General features: G+C 36.2%; 1 pseudogene; it reads right to left on the bottom strand.

The window, feature by feature from the left end:
- Positions 1-6,558: 6,558 nt before the first annotated feature.
- Positions 6,559-19,268, bottom strand: LOC125680000 (uncharacterized; annotated as a pseudogene).
- Between the last annotated feature and the right edge of the window lie 2,245 nt (positions 19,269-21,513).

The raw sequence follows: 21,513 nt of genomic DNA, 5'->3' as shown, positions 1-21,513 counted from the left end.
CCAAAGAAAGAGGCATGCAAACATATATATGACCAAAAACAAAATTACTGTTCCTTTTGTTCCAAAAATATCAAAAGTAAGATTTCAAGGCATATCTTGACGCACAAGCTCCAACCCAAAGTTATGGAAATTCTCTCTTTACCTAAAGGGTCAGAGGAACGAAGGATTGAATTGGAACAATTTGCAAATGAAGGCAATTTCAAACACAGTTTGGAAATTTAAGAAAAAAAGAAGGATTTCTTGTTGCGAGGAGAGAATCCAAAGACATACGAATATACCGTCCGCTCAATATATTGCGAACCTTTTGCTTGACAGACATCAAACTTGGTACACTGGTAGATCATCAGGAGTTGATGACCTATATGGATTTTGAGCTCACATTGTCAAAATTCAAACTGGACATAGGGAAATATTGTCTGCTCAGTATCTTGAGAACCCTTTGCTTGACAGGCATCGAACTTGGTACACTGGTACATGTACATCTTAAGGAGTAGATAACCCCTATTGATGTTGAGGTCACCTGGTCATAGGTCAAGGGTTAAACTGGGCATAGTAATATATTGTCTCCTATATTTTAAGAATAATTTGATCGATTGACACCAAACTTAGTACACTGGTACAGCATAAGGATTAGATTACCCCTATTGATATTAACCAAGTCATTGAGCTGTGAAATATTGGTGATCATGAATAATTTACCTTAAATTTAATTTAATAAAGATGGCCAATGTCACAAGGACAAATATCTTGGTACATGTACCAGTAGAAAGATCTTGTCACAATAAATGCTCATGTGCAATATTTAAACTCTAATATTTACCATTTAGATGTTATCACTAATGTCAATATTTTAAAAGTATGTCAAGGTCATAGGGTCAAACATTTTGTTACCCACTTAAAGGTCTTGTCACAAGGAATACTCATGTGTCAAAGCTCTAGCACTTACTGTTCAAAAGTTATTAGCAAGGTTAAAGTTTCAGACAGAATTACGGAATTTACAGAATGACAGACAGGACAAAAACAATATACCCCCGATCTTCGATCTCGGGGGCATAAAAACCAGTACCTCTTACGATTTGAAAGATATAGCATATAAAAGTATTTTCCTAAAAGTGGGTGAAAGGTCAATGTAAAATCCACAAGGTCAAATATTTGGTGTCAATGGAAAGGTCTTGCTACAAGGAATATACAAACTAACTATGAAAGGTCTACCTTTTATGGTGTAAAAGATATGACCAATGTCAAAGATTTTGCCACAGACAGATGGATGAACAGGCTAAAAAATTAGATGCCCCGAATCTTCGATGCCGGGGGCATTAAAACAGCACAATGCATTTTGAGTGTATGCAATGGAAATGGAGAATTACGTTTAAAATTGTAAATATGGAAAATCACAATGTTTGAAATGTTATATTTTCATTGTATATACAACTCATCAATTACATTTCATACGTGTATATTTATTTCATACTTTTCATTGTAACAACGTTTTAAAATAGTCATTAATAATGTACCTAAACTACCATTATTTACAACGAGAAAAAGAGACTTATTCTTCCAACCGGTACCATTGTTTGCATTTCTGATATTACGATTCATTTTATTTCCATATATATTGCGACTAAACCAAGCTTTTCTTTCTTTATTTCAGGTCTTCATTTCTACGTCGGTGGGAGGAACATAAACAGGAGGAAATTGGAAGTGGATCAGGAATGGAAAAATGATGAAGATGACGTATCATGCGTTTGGTGTCGGAGAACCTAACGGAAGTGACAGATCTCCACAAGACTGCATGTTCATTTACGCAGGAGAGCACTACACATTTCATGACGTCTTCTGCGACAATGGGACTTACCATGGTGGATACATTTGTGAAAAATACTATTCTGAAATATGATTCATGTCACGTTTCTTGAGAGTGAAAAATTATTAATAAAGGCTATACAAAACATGAAAGGACTGACGGGTCACTTGAGAAAAACACAATCGTGTAAAGAAGTGGCAATCAATATATATCACAAATTTCATAGCACTTATTTTTGTTTCTTTGTTGATCGACAAAAATATTTAGGCGGTTAGACCGATTATTAATTGTTTTACGCTGTTTTTGGCAATATTTCGGCCATTTTACGACGGTTAACTAACTGAAATGTGTTCGGTAGTGAGCTTTGCAGTTTCCCTGACCGTAATCTACTCTTTCTAAAAGTAGGGAAACGATCATTTCTATGCCGAGGGGTTGTGATCCTTGACACGGGACACCCTTTAACGTCCCATCCGACGGACATAACAGTAAAAAAGACGTAAACATGTAAAAACACATCGTTTCGTGTACCGTATATAAGTAATCTAATTAAAATTAGATCTTCTCTAACCGTTACACTAGAGAAGAATATCTGATTTATATTAGATTAGTATATAAACAGCGAATTATAAAGATATTTGCATTCTTTTTCCCGTGGGGATCCATGTTAGAATAGGTACTCAGTATCCCTTGCTTGTCGTAAAAGGCGACTAAATAGGACAGTCCTTCGAAGGGGAACACAAAAACCGAGGCACTGTGTCGCAGTAGGTGTGACACGATAAAGATCCCTCCCTGCTCAAAGGCCATAAGCGCCGAGCAAAGGTCTAAATTTGAAGCCCTTCACCGGCAATGGTGACATTCCCATATGAGTGAAAAATTCTTGAGCGGAACGTTAAACAATATGCAATCAATCGCATTCTTGTAAAAGTTGTATAATAATATCAATGGCAATATTTGTAAAGCGTTTGCATTGATTGCACATGATTAAAAGTCTATTTCGAGTGAGCGTAAAATCATTACATTATAAGCTCATGCGTATCGAATCAGCTGTTGAGAGATGTAAATACCATATGCAGGTGACAATGGAATATTGCTACATAAATCAGTGATTATTGTAAATAATAACTTTTATGTGACGTGCGAGGTATTTGTCTCTCATTTTATCCTATTGTTATGTCTGGGTGGAGTAATGGCTGTTTTTGATCTAATTTTACCTTTCTCCTTACTTGCTGTATTTCATCCAATCAAATGTAACATATTCGTCACGTGGTCATTGTCTGTTTGTTTACTATGTACCAGGAGCCACGCTAGTTCAGAGCAGCAATTTTTGTAGTAAAACATTCCGTATAGCAAGAATTCATTGTCACAAGTTGAGGATTGACTTACGGAAGGATTATTTTTGTTTGCAGAATATTCCATTCTCACTCAACGGTGAGTGTTTGTGTATCTTTGATGGAATTTTTGTTATGATCTAATGGTATACAGATAGTGTGGGTCGAGATAGCGTGGGTTGAGAAAATCCGGTTCTAACTAGTATGGAGATGGACCGCAACATGGACAGCTCGAATTTGTTCAGTGTTTGTTTGATTGGACATTCTTTTATTACACGTTTATATCACTACATGCAATCGAATGGGACTTTACGGAATTTCAACTTAGATGTGGAGAAATTTCAAGTATCTATGCGCTCTCGAGGAGGGTTGCATGTGTCACAGCTGGTGTCTTCGAACTTTTTGAACTTCTCTAACATACCTTGTATGTGTTTTATTCAAATGGGAGAAAATAACATTGCGCAATCCGACTGCACCACTTTGGCCCGTGATATTCTATCATTAGCTGCTTTTATGCACGAGGGACTTGGAATCTCAGTGGTGGTTATTGGTCAACTACTGCGCCGTCAGCCGTGGGCATCTTCATCCCGTTTGTCATAAAGTTGAGTTGTTAGTTTGCTGCCAATATCTCTTTTCAATAAAATATATAAGTATGAAGCAGAAGTGGACGACTCTGCGGTGTATTTTATTTCGAATTCACTGGGATATATTGAATCGACATATTAATGGAAATTATTATTGTTAATAGATAATACATCGTCGATATATCTAAATTTCGAATTAAGTGAAATATTCTCAAGAGGGACGTAAAACAATATTCAATCAATCGAATAGAAGGCCACAGCAAGATAATTTTTCTTCTCACGTAGAAGTTTTTTAATAAATTTTACTTCATAGGAATATAAAAACAGGTCAGCTAACAAAGGAGCACAATTCGTGCCCATGGGAATTCCAATAGACTTTTCCCCCTCTCTATCTTATTATTCAATACAAGTGACGTCGATGAGTTGTAGTCTTCAATGACTTGTCTTTCTTTGGCTTGTTTCGTCGTTGAGTTTTACCTTTGCTTAGTTGACTTTCGATGAGCTGTCCGGTACCGCGGTTAACCGATTGACAATTCTATATTCGATTTAATCTAGCCAATGCACAAGATGACTTCAAACTAACTGGTACAAAAGCTTTTGTTGCTTTAAGTTATACTATAATATAGTCTTAACATCATTTAAAAAATATATATACTGAGGAAGATGATGAAACAGGCCTTTGAAATAGTAAAAAAAAAAAAACACAGGTAAACTTTTTTATGATATGGTTCGTCCTCAATACACTGTATATATGACGTCATAAAGACAAATGAACGTAAATAAATCCATGACCCAACGTTAAAAATCAGGAAAATTGTAAGTTTACATAGAAACTATATAAATCCTTTAATTTTAGCTGAAGCACGTAGGCTAGGACCTGTTAGTGTCCAAAATTTGAAGTTTGGTTTCAGAGTATTTTTTGTTTTTGGAATTATTTCCCTTTTTAACTCACATATCCGAGAACCCCCCAAAATTCGCGCATTACTGGATTCCAGCAAAACTACAGGTTGTTTAATTAGCTCCATAAACCTAAAGAGAAAAGCAAATATTATCATAATGAATTATTTCAGGACCTACGTTCTAAATGATTAGCAAATTACAGAGTAAATATACAACAGACAAATTGATAGATATTTCTGGCCTAATTATTTGTGATAAAAAATAAAATTGTATTGTCTGGCGATATTGTCAAAGCAATATAATAGATACTGACAGAGCTATGGACAAAAATGATACATGTGCATCAGATAAGATATGCTACATGTATATAGATACATATAATGCGCCGAACATACAATATGGCAGCATATATCAGATGTAAAATACACAATTATGAAATAAAATATTTTTATCCGATGAGCCTGGAAAAGACAGTACACACCAGAGACAATATTTTAATCAGAATTATAAGTCACAAATTCCAGTCGATAGTTAATAATCACTGCCTCGATATTTAATGTTCCATCACGCCGTCCAACGACACATTAAATTCCAAGTAAGTTCTCTTGTTTTAAGCAGACATCGCTTTTTATGGTCATGACGCTGTAAAAGAAAAAACGCAAGCCGAAACAAAAGAATCTACAATTATCATGGGATTGGGAGAGAGGGATATTTTTTGCCTGTACCAAAGTTGGATACTGAGGCAGAAAAGGAAGTAGATAACGCGCATGCTCCGAAAGTAATAAGAAGGGGGGGGACTACTGATAAGATATGTCGTTCGTAATAAAAAGGAGAGTAGTTGTGGAATTACTTATAAGGGTTGTCGTTCTTTTCATAACCCATGACTACTATATGCATGGAATAATACGGTTTATCTATATATGATAAACCGGCATTATTTCAGGACCTAAGTTCTAAATAATTAGCAAATTACAGAGTAAACAGACAACAGAAAAATAGATACAGATTTCTGACATAATTATTTGTGATAAAAATAAAATTGTATTTGGTGATATTGTCACGGCCGTTTAATCAAAGATGCAACATAACAGATACTGACAGAGCTGTGGACAAATATGATACATGTGCATCAGATAAGATATGCTACATGTATATAGATACATATAATGCGCCGAACATACAATATGGCAGCATATATCAGATGTAAAATACACAATTATGAAATAAAATATTTTTATCCGATGAGCCTGGAAAAGACAGTACACATCGGAGACAATATTTTAATCAAAATTATGCCAAATGGATCCCAGGACTCAGTCATGGGAACCATCCGCCAATACCAAAAGGCGGCAATTTTGCATTTACTAGATATATATTTTTGAGTTTGTATGTACCATGTACAGAATGTCAGCCAAATACTTATATATAATTATAGATATATGTCATAGCTTCTATGTACACCAATTGATACCCACAGATTTATATATGCACATGTATGTCATAATGTGTGTGTGCCAGATATACAAAAATAATTGACAAGATGTATATATATTTAAGATAGACGAAATGCGCATCTGGTGCATCAAAATTGGTACCGTATAAGTTTTACATTATGACCCCTGGGTCGAGGCCTCTGCTGGTGGACTGTTAGTCCCCGAGGGTCTCTACAGCCCAGTAGCTAAGTACTTCGTTACTAGCTTGAAAATACGGATGTATATTTAATTGCTGTTGTAAAATTTAGAAATTCATTTCAAAATTAAGGATTATCTCCCTCATGCATAGCTCTTATCCTTGGACGAATTTGGCTCCACTTTTTTGGCACGCTACTTTTGGCTATATTTAGCTCTAAAACTTCATAGTTATTTCGGATTTCAAATATTTCTGTCGAGCATTATTTGTCGAAATGCGCATCTGGTGCATCAAAATTGGTACCGTATAAGTTTTACATTCTAACGAAATAACCTTTCCCAAACTGGTGAGTTTTGGAACACTGAATTAAAACACAGATTTGGTCTTCAAACATTTGAATGATCTCTTTGAAAAAAAACCACTACTTCACTCACCCTCAATAAAGCAAAGAATGCAAGAAGTAATGCTGCCTGAAATAATTGGGATTCATACGAAGAGTAAGTCAACCCAGGAATCATTTTGATTATGTGTGTAAGCATAGATAATGTAATGGGTTGCCTATTATTCACAACTTCCCAGGTTCTCTTAAAACCAACCATCAACTTTCGAACCAAAAAGCATTCCAATGGATTTTCCCAACCATGTAAGTTGATCACGTAACTTAAACCACTCATATAACACTTTGCTGTTGTATGTGCCAGACCTGATTCCTTCATAAAAGCTATAAAATTTACAACACGGACTAAAGGGGGTGGCCACATATCATCAAGAGAAGGATGCACCCTAAAATTGATGAATGCCTGAATACCTTGTTTATAAGCTTTACTTGAATATTCAGATATGCCCGCTTCGAATAGCTGATCTATAGTAGCTGAATGATTTCCCAAAATTGAGTAGGAATTGGGGAAGGAAACTTCTCTGCTGATGGGGCCAACTGTCGAAATCTTTCTCACTGAAAACGAGAAATAACATCTGCTATATCGTTGTATTTTCCTGACACATGAGTTGCTCTGACCTGAAGATTAAAACGAAGTGTATGCAAAACTAAAGCTCGAAGCAAAACCATAACTTTTTTTTTTTACTTTTTGACGATTTTGGTTTGTGACGTGAAAAAATGCTAGGTTGTCAATATGAAGCACTATGTTTTTTTTAGTTCTGCCCAAATATGTATCCCTAACACTATCGGAACTAATTCCAAAAATGTTGCATGTATATCTTTGATCATGTGATCAGACCAATGTGAATGTCAGGCCAATGAACACCAATCATTTCCGAAAATAAATCCTAGAACCTGAACTATCTGTATAAAATTCAAGTGTGTCATCCTGCCAAGACAGAGACGGAAAAGTTGTCAACCCATTAAAATTTGACAAAAATTATATCCACATTTCTAAATCCTTTCTAATCTCATTTGAAATCCTAATCAAGTGAGAAGGTTTTTTCTTCTTGCTAGTGTACCATAAATACGCCCACAAAATGTTCTCCCCGAATGTAGAGCTTTGACTACAAATGCTAGTGAACCAGCTGATGACTGTAATTCTTTAAGAGTAACTTTTGTGCAAAGCAAGACCAGGGAAATTTTTAGAAAATGAATAATATTCTTGATATCGTGTCAATACCTAAACCTAGAAAACAAAGACGTGTACACGGAGGTTGAGATTATTCCGGTGCTAGTGTGACTCCTAAACATTCAGCTAACTCAACTAATTGTGACATTAACAAACTACATTCTTGAGTGTCTGCTTTTCCTATCAACAAAAAATCATTTAAATGGTGAGTTATTCCTTTTGAATTAGATCTTTGCTTCAACTCCCAATGAATGAATTATGAGAACATTTCGAATAATGAACACGAAATTGAGCAGAGCAATCCATTGGCAAACATTTGTCAATATAATACAAATCAAAACACTTGAAACCTAAAAAAAACAAAACTCTTCTGGACAAACTGGCAATATCCTGAATGCACTAGAGATATCCGTTTGGCTATTAATGCACCCACTCCAAACTCTTGAATTAATGATACAGCTTCGTCAAATGTAGCATATGACACCGAACAATATTGTTCGTCAATATGATCATTAGTACCATCACCAATTGGATATCACAAATTAGAAATTAATCGCCACCCACCATGTTTTTAGGGAGAATGCCGATAGGATTACATCTCAAATTTGAAAGGGGGATACGGGAAGGGACCCAAAACTCTACCTAGCTCAACTTCTTTGTTTTTTGCTGGAGTTCGACAGCATGTTCTTGAGCTGAAATCATGTTCATAAATTCTACTTTTTTCCCTTAAACCTGAATACTGTAAGGAAAACCCATTCTTGAAACGATTAGATAGAGTTGTTGCTATGTGCTTGAAAGTATGATTTTAAGTAATAAATCCGAGTTTTGAGTTTTAATAGGAGAATATCCAATGTCCCATAACTTATACCACAAACTGCCTGGTGTGTTATTGTATAACTTATACCACACACTACCTGGTGTTTTATTGTATAACTTATACCACACACTGCCTGGTGTTTTATTGTATAATTTATACCACACACTACCTGGTGTTTTATTGTATAACTTATACCACACACTGCCTGGTGTTTTATTGTATAACTTATACCACACACTGCCTGGTGTTTCATTGAATAACTTATACCACACACTGCCTGGTGTTTTATTGTATATTTTATACCACACACTGCCTGGTGTTTCATTGAATAACTTATACCACACACTGCCTGGTGTTTTATTGTATATTTTATACCACACACTGCCTGGTGTTTTATTGCATACATGTAACTTGTACCACAGACTGCCAGGTGTTTTATTGAATAATTTATACCACACACTGCCTGGTGTTTTATTGTATAACTTATACCACACACTGCCTGGTGTTTTATTGTATATTTTATACCACACACTGCCTGGTGTTTTATTGCATACATGTAACTTGTACCACAGACTGCCTGGTGTTTTATTGTATAATTTATACCACACACTGCCTGGTGTTTTATTGTATACATGTAACTTATACCACACACTGCCTGGTGTTTTATTGTATAACTTATACCACACACTGACTGGTGTTTTATTGTATAACTTATACCACACACTGCCTGGTGTTTTATTGTATACATGTAACTTGTACCACAGACTGCCTGGTGTTTTATTGTATAACTTATACCACACACTGACTAGTGTTTCATTGTATAACTTATACCACACACTGCCTGGTGTTTTATTGTATAACTTATACTACACACTGCCTGGTGTTTTATTGTATAACTTAATATACCACACACCGCCTGGTGTTTTATTGTATAACTTATACCACACACTGCCTGGTGTTTTATTGTATAACTTATACCACACACTACCTGGTGTTTTATTGTATAACTTATACCACACACTGACTGGTGTTTTATTGTATAACTTATACCACACACTGACTGGTGTTTTATTGTATATCTTATACCACACACTACCTGGTGTTTTATTGTATAACTTATACCACACACTGCCTGGTGTTTTATTGTATAACTTATACCACACACTACCTGGTGTTTTATTGTATATCTTATACCACACACTACCTGGTGTTTTATTGTATAACTTATACCACACACTGACTGGTGTTTTATTGTATAACTTATACCACACACTGCCTGGTGTTTTATTGTATAACTTATACCACACACCGCCTGGTGTTTTATTGTATAACTTATACCACACACTGCCTGGTGTTTTATTGTATAACTTATACCACACACTACCTGGTGTTTTATTGTATAACTTATACCACACACTGACTGGTGTTTTATTGTATAACTTATACCACACACTGCCTGGTGTTTTATTGTATAACTTATACCACACACTGCCTGGTGTTTTATTGTATAACTTATACCACACACTACCTGGTGTTTTATTGTATAACTTATACCACACACTGACTGGTGTTTTATTGTATAACTTATACCACACACTGCCTGGTGTTTTATTCTATAACTTATACCACACACTGACTGGTGTTTTATTGTATAACTTATACCACACACTACCTGGTGTTTTATTGTATAACTTATACCACACACTGACTGGTGTTTTATTGTATATCTAATACCACACACTACCTGGTGTTTTATTGTATAACTTATACCACACACTACCTGGTGTTTTATTGTATATCTTATACCACACACTACCTGGTGTTTTATTGTATAACTTATACCACACACTACCTGGTGTTTTATTGTATAACTTATACCACACACTGCCTGGTGTTTTATTGTATAACTTATACCACACACTGCCTGGTGTTTTATTGTATAACTTATACCACACACTACCTGGTGTTTCATTGTATAACTTATACCACACACTGACTGGTGTTTTATTGTATAACTTATACCACACACTGCCTGGTGTTTTATTGTCTAGAAGTTTGCTGCTGCTGGTTCCCGAAAAAATTGGTACCATAGTTATTTAAATCTAAACGAGCCTGGGGATTTGAGGAAGCTTCAGAAGATTAACTAAATCTATGACAGTTGATTAATGGGTGGGATGCATTACATTTAATGCACTGGTGGAGGTATTTACAATATTGTTTCTGACAAGAACCCTCATAATTGAAATGATAACATTTTAGATTAAAATTATGGTTGGTTGGACCCATTTGCTGGCTTTTGTTAAAATGCGCTGACTGCATGTAAAACGACCAAAGCTCAGCATCAATTGAACCCCAACTTAGGGAGGCATCAACAAATTAATTAGCTCCATAAAGCAAAGATCATCAAAATGAATTATTTCAATGAGCATGCTACCCCGGATCCTCTCTTTAATGAAATAAAGTTACGATGTGCCGTACACGACATTTCTATGCATTCTACCTATGGGCCTAATGCAAATAAGCATATGCTCACACAAAAAAAACTACAAAAAAGATATTACAAGTAACTAAAATTACAAACTTTTACAGTCCGTAAAAATTCTCATTTTCTCTGAAATACTTGTAAAAATATTTCTATATCGATATTTGAAATAATTTTTCAAACGAAATGCAGAAAATAAATAGATAAAGTAAAACCCTAGAAAAATCAAATATGCACGTGTATACAAAACAAATGAACTTTGATATTCTTACTGCTTTCAAACTTTCAGATGTTTAAACAAGAATGGTTCCTACCAGCCATGTATCACTTGACTCGACCTTAACTTAATGTTTTGGGCGGTTTGATACCATTACTAACAGCTGTGAAGGAGAAAATTCAAATGTACTGTTCGACTACATATGCCAGAAGTGGTGTAAATTAAATGTGGATTCTAAAAAATTCTAAAGAACTTTTAGTAAATTTGATATCGCAAAACTTTTCTCAAATCAACAACATCAAAACGTATGACATTTCAACACTTTACATGAACATTCTTCAAGATAAATTTATGTAATATTCCATTATCACCTGCATATGGTGTTTATATATCTCAACTGATTCGATATGCAAGAGCTTGTTCTGGGTATAGTCAGTTTTTAAATCGAGGTAAGCTACTGACAAACAAGTTGATGATGCAGGGATTTCAACAATCTCGATTGAAGTCAGCATTTTGCAAATTCTATGGTCGTTATAACGATCTAGTTCGTCAATACAATCTCGCATTGGGTCAAATGCTGTCTGACGTGTTTCATACCGATTGTTAAGCCGTTCTTGGCACACTGATTTTGACTGCGGATAACTCCGTTTACCTGATCAGGATATGGGGCTTACGGCGGGTGTGACCGGTCAACAGGGGATGCTTACTCCTCCTAGGCACCTGATCCCACCTCTGGTGTGTCCAGGGGTCCGTGTTTGCCCAACTATCTATTTTGTATTGCTTGTAGGAGTTATGAGATTGATCACTGTTCGTTATCTTCACCTTGCATTAAAGACTAGACTTTTTGACATCATAGGCAGGTGCTTCTTCAACAAAAATGGAAAACGAAATATTCATATATAGTGATCAGTCATCCAAAAATGACTTTGTTAAACACCACTCTTGATTCCACGCACAAGTACTCTGAAGTTGATATAAAAAATATGCTGAAGTTTCTCATTGACAATATATTCGTGGTCTTTGGTGATCAAGTCTTCCAACAGTCTGTTGGAATACCCATGGGCACGAATTCTGCTCCTTTGTTTGCTGACTAGCTGTTAAAATTCCTATAGAACAGAATTTATTCACAAACTTCTACATGTGAAGAAAACAATCTCTTGCTGTGGCCTTCAATGCAACATTTAAATATATCGCCGATGTATTATCTATTACATGTAACAATGATTATTTTCATTCCTATGTGGATTCGATATATCCCAGTGAACTCCAAATTAAAGACACCACAGAGTCATCCACTTCCGCTTCGCACTTGGATATTTTAATGAAAGTAGATATTAACGGCAAACTAACAATTCAACTTTATGACAAACGGGATAATTTCAGCTTCTCCATCGTCAACTTCTGAGAAAGTTTCCCAGTTTACTTTCGGAAGGTCGGTGGTCTCTTTCAAGGTACATTGTATCTGGGTTCTCTCTTCCACCAATAAAAACTAGACAGATAACTGCAAAATTGTTGAGTGTGGCGGAAAATATCAATCAATCAATCACATGCATATGGTGTTTATATCTTTCAACTGATTCGATACGCAAGAGCTTGTTATACGTATTGTCTACGTTTAATCGAGACAGGCTACTGACAAACAAGTTGATGGTGCAAGGGTATCAACAGTCTCATTTAAAGTCAGCTTTTCGCAAATTATTGTCGTTTTAACGATCTAAGTTTGCCGATACAAAATATCATTGGGTCAAATGCTGTCTGACATGTTTCACACCGATTGTTAGGTCATTCTTTGACTATGGATAACTCCGTTTACCTGATCAAAATGTAGGGCTCACGGCGGAGTGAGCAGTCAACAAAGGATGCTTACTCCTCCTTGGCACCTGATCCCACCTCAGTTTCCCAACTCTCTACATGTATTTTGTATTGCCTATAGGAGTTATGATCTTGATCACTATTGGTTATCTTCACCTTTCATTGTCCATCAGTAATGCATAGCATTACCATTCATTATGTGAGACATTGTTAAGCAATGATGGAGTATGTGAGCTTGCTCAAGTTTTCTTTGATGTGTTTGATCCCGTGGGTATCGGGTTAGAATAGTTCCTCAGTACCCCTTGCTTGTCGTAAGTGGCGACTACAAGGGGTGGTCCCTTGGATGAGACCGCAAAAAATGAGACCCCGTGTCACATCAGGTGTGGAACAATAAATATCCCTCCCTGCTCAATGGCTATAAGCGCCGGGCATAGGCCTCAATTCCGAAGACCCTCACCGGCAATAGTGACGTCTCCATATGAGTGAAAGATTCTCGAGAGGGGCGTTAAACAATATACAATCAATCAATTGCTTTTTGTATACCTGTTCAGAAAATATTTTTGTTTCCCTCAATATTTTTGATTGGTCATAAGTTACCTTTCCATCATTACACTCCAATCTTGGTATGCTCTTCTTAGTGAAACATTTAGATTCTAATGTACAAAAATAATGTGATGGTTTCCCCATCTACAGCTACTTTTTAGCTCACTTGAACTGAAAGATCAAGTGAGCTTTTCTGATATCCTGTTGTCCGTCGTCTGTCTGTAAACTTTTTACATTTTCCAGAACCACTGGGCCAATATTAACCAAGCTTGGCCAACAGCATCATTGGGTGAAGGGCTTAATATTCAAGAAAAAGTCGTGAACTTTGGTGCTCTAGCTGTTTCAGTTCTAAAATTTTAAGAAAAAGTTGTGGTGAACTTCTGGCACGCGATTCTGAATACCAAAGAAAAAGCTGTGGTGCACTTCTGGCACACTGTTTCATTTAGGAAAAGTTGTGGTGCATAATAATTTCATAAAAACAATATAGGCCTAACAGTATTCATAACAATATAATTAAACTGTTTCTTCACCGCCGTGGTGGCCGAGAGGTTAGAGCCTTCGCCCCGCATGCGGAAGGCCGGGGTTCGAATCCCGGCAGCTACAGACCTAAGTCGTTAAAACAGGTAGTGACAGTTCCATCGCCAAACGCTCGGCATAAAGTATGAATGTCATCGGAAATGACCTTAAAACGGATGTCCCGTGTCATATAGTAGGTGTAGCACGCTAAAGAACCTTCACTGCTCAATGCCCGTAAGCGCCGAGCATAAGCCTAAATTTGAAACCCTTCACCGGTCACGTGACGTCTCCCTATGAGTGAAAAATTCTCGAGCGAGCCGTTAGGCAAGATACAATCAATCAATCAATCACCAAACCATCTGTAAAAAATAAAGGAAATCGATCACATAGTAGACTTGATAAAGAAATCAATAAAAACAACAGTTACTGTCCTTGGATTCAATATTTTGAAACAGATCATTGATTATTTATATACTGTATAACTTGACTTTTGAAATAGTTTATGTTTGACAAGATTTTTTTTTTTTTTTTACAATAACTATCGGAAATGACTCCAACAAAATTTATGCATAAACCATTGATTTTTATTTTTTATACGCCCGTCGAAGACGGGACGTATTATGGTATGGCGTCGTCCGTCTGTCTGTCTGTCCGTCTGTCCGGACCTTGTGGGCAGGATACAGACTAAATCATAAGCCCTAGGACTTTACAACTTGGTACATTTGATCACCATGATGAGAGAAAGACGCCTATAGTTTTTCAAGGTCAAAGGTCAAGGTCGTAGTATCACTTTTTAGGAAAACCTTGTGGGCAGGATACAAACCGAACCGTAAGCTCCAGGATATTATAACTTGGTATATTTGATCATCATGATGAGAGGAAGGTACCTATTGTTTTTCAAGGTCAGGGGTAAAAGGTCAAGGTCGCAATATCACTTTTTAGGAAAACTTTGTGGGCAGGATACAAACGAAACCGTTAGCATATTTATGAATTAGCGCATTCTAAGGCTATCCCTCTTTATATCTTGATATCCATTTCTACAAGCATAATAATGAATTAGCTCACAGAGGACAGTGCTAACTTCACTAAAATATGAATCTCACTGAAATATGTTTTCCTTGAGCAAAATCTACGGGCGTATTATGCCACGTTGGCGTTATCGTGCGATATCACAGGAGGGTGGAATTACTATAAATCCCATTCTTTTACCACATTTTTAAAAAATCCAATCTGATAATTTTGTCCATAGTGTAGAGACAGAAGAACAATAAAATAAAAGTTATGCTTGTAGTGCACATATTGAACAAAGTGGAGAGTTCTTAATTTTTGATACATATATGTAGGAATTTGTTAGGATCTAATATTCTATGAATAATTCTATAGTGTTATAGTTTAACCATATTAGTCCTGAATCTTTTGTCACAGATTTGATGTTTGTATAATGTATATACATGTTTCCAGTTTAAAGGGACTGCTTCACGATTCCACCCCCACCCCACAATTTTGCTTTTCACTTTTAATTATCAAAAGCTGTCTAATGTGTTTAAATATTTCACATAGAAATAAGGTTATACATTATCACAGTAGCTCATTTTAGAGAGTTTATTATTTGTTTTGTAAACAAAGATTGCGGTGTGTATTGTTTAACGTAGTTCCACCCTCCTGTAACATCATAAGATTTTGCAAAGTCAATGATTTAATAAAATTTATGCATAACAAGAACATAAATTTTGTTGGAGTCTTTTTCAATAGTTATTGTAAAAAATCTTATTAACCAGTCAATAGACACGGGTGTATCACAATGAGACTATGCGTCATGTACATTCTTGACCTATGATCTCAAGGTCAAAATTGTAGGTTTATGCCATGGATTTGTGTTCGGACTATATCTTCCATTTTCTTCTACAAAGTCATACCATATTTTTACACTCAGGAAAGAGGTCATTTATACCCATTAACATCCTTTGGGAGATTGGGGTAAGCGGGGGTATTCTTAGTGAGCATTGCTCACATTACCTCTTGTTTTGAATAGTAGTGTATCGTTTTAACCAGTTTTGGGGAAATTTTGATAATTAATGCTGTATACGGAAAATTGCAAACTGACGTTGATAACAGGTATATGTGTGCGAATTGATAAAAAAAAAAATCATTAATGCCACAACATACTTATTCTATCTTATTTAATTGTTGCTAAGATGTATTATTTGAAGAATCAACAATCAAATATAAGATTGAACCTATAATTCTAGAGGAATTACTTTAGAAATTTTCAAAAGAAATGGATATCGATCTAAATTTATTATATCTTTCACATTTCAAGCATTCTTTGGGCAAAATGTGTGATCTAAATGTTAAAATTTGTGACTATGCAAAATCAAGATGCTTTATATTACGAAATTAATATTTCACTGGTTTGCTTGTACACAATGTATACATAAAAAGACACATAACACAGATTTAAGGCTAAAACATTGCATATAATTCTTGCATTCAGAAGGTCAAACTTTTGGCTGTCAATATTAAATGAGCAAATATAAATCATTTATCCCTATTTTTTCGCGAATAGGTCGATGCTGTGATTTTGACATTAAATAGTCATAAATATTCCTAGAACCGTTTTTGTATTTGCACAATTTTAATGAATTCAAGTTGATATGGTTGAAAAGTTGTATCATGTATTAACAGTTTGATATTTGTCATATAATAGCTTGCAAAATATGTTTTTATTTTGAATCTTTATTTTATCATTATACCATAGGGGATCAAACAAAATATGAAAATTTTATTTTGAACATCTACTTAATTATATATATGTACATAACTTTTCCCGGAGATGTAAAAGAATACTAGTATTCCGCTGAATGGGGTGGGTAGGAAAAATCCTTAAAGATATATGAACCACTGTTTCAATACATACTATGCATCAAGGGAAAGGGTATTCAAAAACCTACAGAATGGGAATCGATCCTCTAGTGTCCAAAGGCCACGGCAAAGGGGTCACTTCCACAAGAAATATGTTCGAACGACTTTTCTCTCTTAAGATGTAAATTATGTAATTTGTTTCACCTTACGCCCTCCCTTTTCTTTTGTCACCTTCTGTTGACGCCGTTCCCTTGCTTGTCGTTAGGGGTGACTAAATGGGGCGGTCCATTGGATGAGACCGCAACAACCGAGGCCCAGTTTCACAGCAGATGTGGCACAATAAAGAACTCTTCCTGCTCAGTGGCCGTAAGCGCCGAGCATAGGCCAAAATTTTGCAGACCTCCACCGGCAATGGTGACGTCTCCATACGAGTAAAAAATTCTCGAGAGGGACTTTAAACAATATACAATTAATCTTAACGCCTGGACTGCGTGTGTACCTATGAAGCGAGACATATATCGGTTCAATTTGAAGGGTATGTAAATCCGGAAAAATACTTTCACGCAAGTCCTCTGCTTGTTGCTTATTTAGAGATCTATAGAATTAGACAGAATGAAAGCAGACCTTTGTAATTTTCACATTCAATACAATACAACGTCCCCGTCTGGACTATGCCAAATATGTTATGATAGCCCCCCTGGGGCCCAGCGCAGGGAGTCCCAATATCTGTGAACATTCCACATTTTACGCTATGGCTGTGCTAAGGATATACACCTTGCATCTTTTCTAATGATTTTAATTCTTGTTTCTTACTACACAATTCGTCAATATAGCTGCCACTAGCATTTTCATCTAGTATGATATTTTCTTTTAATTCCTTTTTTTTTCCTTTTTTTTCTTTTCTTTTGGTTCTGTTTCCATTTCACTTTTCAATTCGAATTTGAGAAAAGAGCATATAATTTTTTTTAATAATGGTAACTGATGCATGCAAGGTGAAGATAACGAACAGTGATCAATCTCATAACTCCTATAAGCAATAAAAATAGATAGTTGGGCAAACACGGACCCCTGGACACACCAGGGGTGGGATCAGGTGCTAGGAGGAGTAAGCATCCCCTGTTGACCGGTCACACCCGCCGCGAGCCCCATATCCTGATCAGGTAAACGGAGTTATCCGCAGTCAAAATCAGTGTGCCAAGAACAGCTTAACAATCGGTATGAAACACGCCAGACAGCATTTGACCCAATGATAGGTTGTATTGACGAACTAGATCGTTATAACGACCATAGAATTTGCGAAATGCTGACTTCAATCGACACTGTTGAAACCCCTGTACCATCAACTTGTTTGTCAGTAGCTTACCTCGATTTACAAACTGACTATACCCAGAACAAGCTCTTGCATATCGAATCAGTTGAGATATATCAACACCATATGCAGGTGATAATGTAATATTGCTACATTATTGAAAAGTCATAGGTTTTAATGTTATTGATTTTTAATGTTCTTTAGAATTTTTTAGAATCCACATGATTAATACCACTTTTGGCATATTTTTTTTATTAAGTTTACTTGTCTTCATACATGTATGGATTAGGGCTGAAACGATACGTATTGCGATACTTGTGACACAATTCAAGATTTTCAATACGATACATTTCAAAGAAGAAACAAATTATAAGGTTGAAGAAAATATGTATTCATTTGTATTCAGAAGGGAAGTCAAAATACACAATTCAAAAACATAAAGTTGGCGATACGATAAAGAACACCACTTGTGCTTTTGTGAATTAAAAGTGATGAAATACCTTTAAATAAAATCCCTGTCTAATATTTAATAATAAAATTTGATTTGAGAAAACTCCGCATGTCAACATTGTTCCCAGTGAGTGAGGACCTTTGTACGCATCCATTTTCCCCTGCTGCTGAGAACACTCTTTCTGAGAGAAATGATGTAGCTGGGATTCCCATTCTAGATAGTATTGGGTATGTTGATGTTGATTGGTGTGTCTTCCACCATTCTAGTGGATCATTGTGAAGGGCTATAGAATCCTCAGCTTTGTATGAAGAAACTTCTGTCTGTATTCTGTCATGCACACTAGGTGGGTTTTCAACACGCGAGACAAAAACATCTCGAAACAAATCATCCATTGGAGGCTCATCATCTGTTTCACATTCTACTGGCGGGTTTGGATCATGGGTCATATCTGGAAGACGTGGAAGCACAGGTAGTTCCTGGTTCTCAGCTTCCTTCTACACCTTCACCTAAACATATTCTTTTCTAATTGTTATATCTTAAATAATATGTTTAAGATTTAATTCTACTGCAAATATTAGTATGTAAATAGCATTTAAGGTTGGAATAAACCCTGTTTACATGTACTTGCCTTGTTTACATCAAAGAAGACTGCTTTGCTCTCTATGTCAGAAATTACAGCTTTGCGCTTCACATTCAAAAGATAACTTCATGAACAAGAGGCCCATGGGCCACATCGCTCACCTGAGTCACCTTGGCCCATATCTGAAGACTTTCCATATATATTTGCATGTAAAACCTTAGTCCCTATTATGGCCCAAACTACCCTTTGCAAACTTGAATCTACACTATGTCAGAAAGCTTTCGTATAAATGTCAACTTCTTTGGCCCAATGGTTCTTGAGAAGAAGATTTTAAAGTTTTTCCCTATATATTTGTATGTAAAACTTTGATCCCCCTTGTGGCCCCATCCTACCCCCGGGGGCCATGATTTGAACAAACTAGAATCTGCACTATGTCAGAAAAATTTCATGTAAAAATCAGCTTTTCTGGCTCAGTGGTTCTTGAGAAAAAGATTTTAACTATATATTTGTATGTAAAACTTTGATCCCCCTTGTGGCCCCGGGCATCCAACCCCCGGAGCCCATGATTTGAACAAACTTGAATCTGCATTATGTCAGGAAGCTTTCATGTAAATCTCAACTTTTCTGGCTTAGTGGTTCTTGAGAAGAAGATTTTTAAAGATTTGTCATATATATTTGTATGTAAAACTTTGAATCCCTATTGTGGCCCCATCCAACCCCCGGGGCCCATGATTTGAACAAACTTGAATCTGCATTATGTCAGAAAGCTTTCATATAAATCTCAGCTTTTCTGGCTTAGTGGTTCTTGAGAAGAAGATTTTTAAAGTTTTTCCCTATATATTTGTGTGCAAAACTTTGATCCCCCCTTGGGGCCCCATCCTATTCCCGGGGGCCATGATTTGAACAAACTTGAATCTGCATTATGTCAGGAAGCTTTCATATAAATCTCAGCTTTTCTGGCTTAGTGGTTCTTGAGAAGAAGATTTTTAAAGTTTTTCCCTATATATTTGTGTGCAAAACTTTGATCCCCCCTTGGGGCCCCATCCTATCCCCGGGGGCCATGATTTGAATAAACTTGAATCTGCACTATGTCAGAAAGTTTTCATGTAAAAATCAGCTTTTTTGACTCAGTGGTTCTTGAGAAGAAGATTTTTAAAGATTTTTCCTATATATTTGTATGTAAAACTTTGATCCCCTATTGTGGCCCCATCCAACCCCAGGGGCCCATGATTTGAACAAACTTGAATCTGCATTATGTCAGGAAGCTTTCATGTAAATCTCAGCTTTTCTGGCTTAGTGGTTCTTGAGAAGATTTTAAAAGTTTTTCCTTATATATTTGTATGTAAAAATTTGATCCCCCCTTGTGGCCCCATCCTACTACCGGGGGTCATGATTTGAACAAACTTGAATCTGCAATATGTCAGGAAGCTTTCAGATAAATTTTAGCTCTTCTGGCCCAGTGGTTCTTGAGAAGAAGATTTTTAAATGACCCCACACTATTTTTGCATTTTTGCGATTATCTCCCCTTTGAAAGGGACATGGCCCTTCATTTGAACAAACTTGAAAGCCCTTCACCCAAGGATGCTTTTGGCCATGTTTGGTTGAAATTGGCCCAGTGGTTCTGGAGAAGAAGTCGAAAATGTGAAAAGTTTAACAGACAGACAGACGACGGACAAAAAGCGATCAGAAAAGCTCACTTGATCGTCAACTTAACGTATTTATGTAGCAATAATACATTATCACCAGCATATGGTGTTTACATCTCTCAACTGATTCGACACGCAAGAGCTTGTTCTGCGTATGGTCAGTTTTTAAATCGAAGCAGGCTACCTACATACAAGTTGATGGTGCAAGGGTTCCAACAGTCTCGTTAAAAATCAGCATTTCGCAAATTCTATGGTCGTTTTAACGATCTAAATTGCCAATACAACATATCATTGGGTTAAATGCTGTCTGACGTGTTTCATGCCGATTGTTAGGCCGTTCTTGGCACACTGATTTTGACTACGAATAACTCCGTTTACCTGTTTGTCATAAACTTGAGGTTCAAATTTGCAGTCAGCATCAATGTTCAATGAAATATGACGCATGTATGGAATACTCTTGTTTTT

This window comes from Ostrea edulis, chromosome 2, assembly GCF_947568905.1.
Source record: "Ostrea edulis chromosome 2, xbOstEdul1.1, whole genome shotgun sequence".
NCBI classification, from domain to species: Eukaryota; Metazoa; Mollusca; class Bivalvia; order Ostreida; family Ostreidae; genus Ostrea; species Ostrea edulis.
This window is presented reverse-complemented; position numbering and strand designations above follow the sequence as displayed.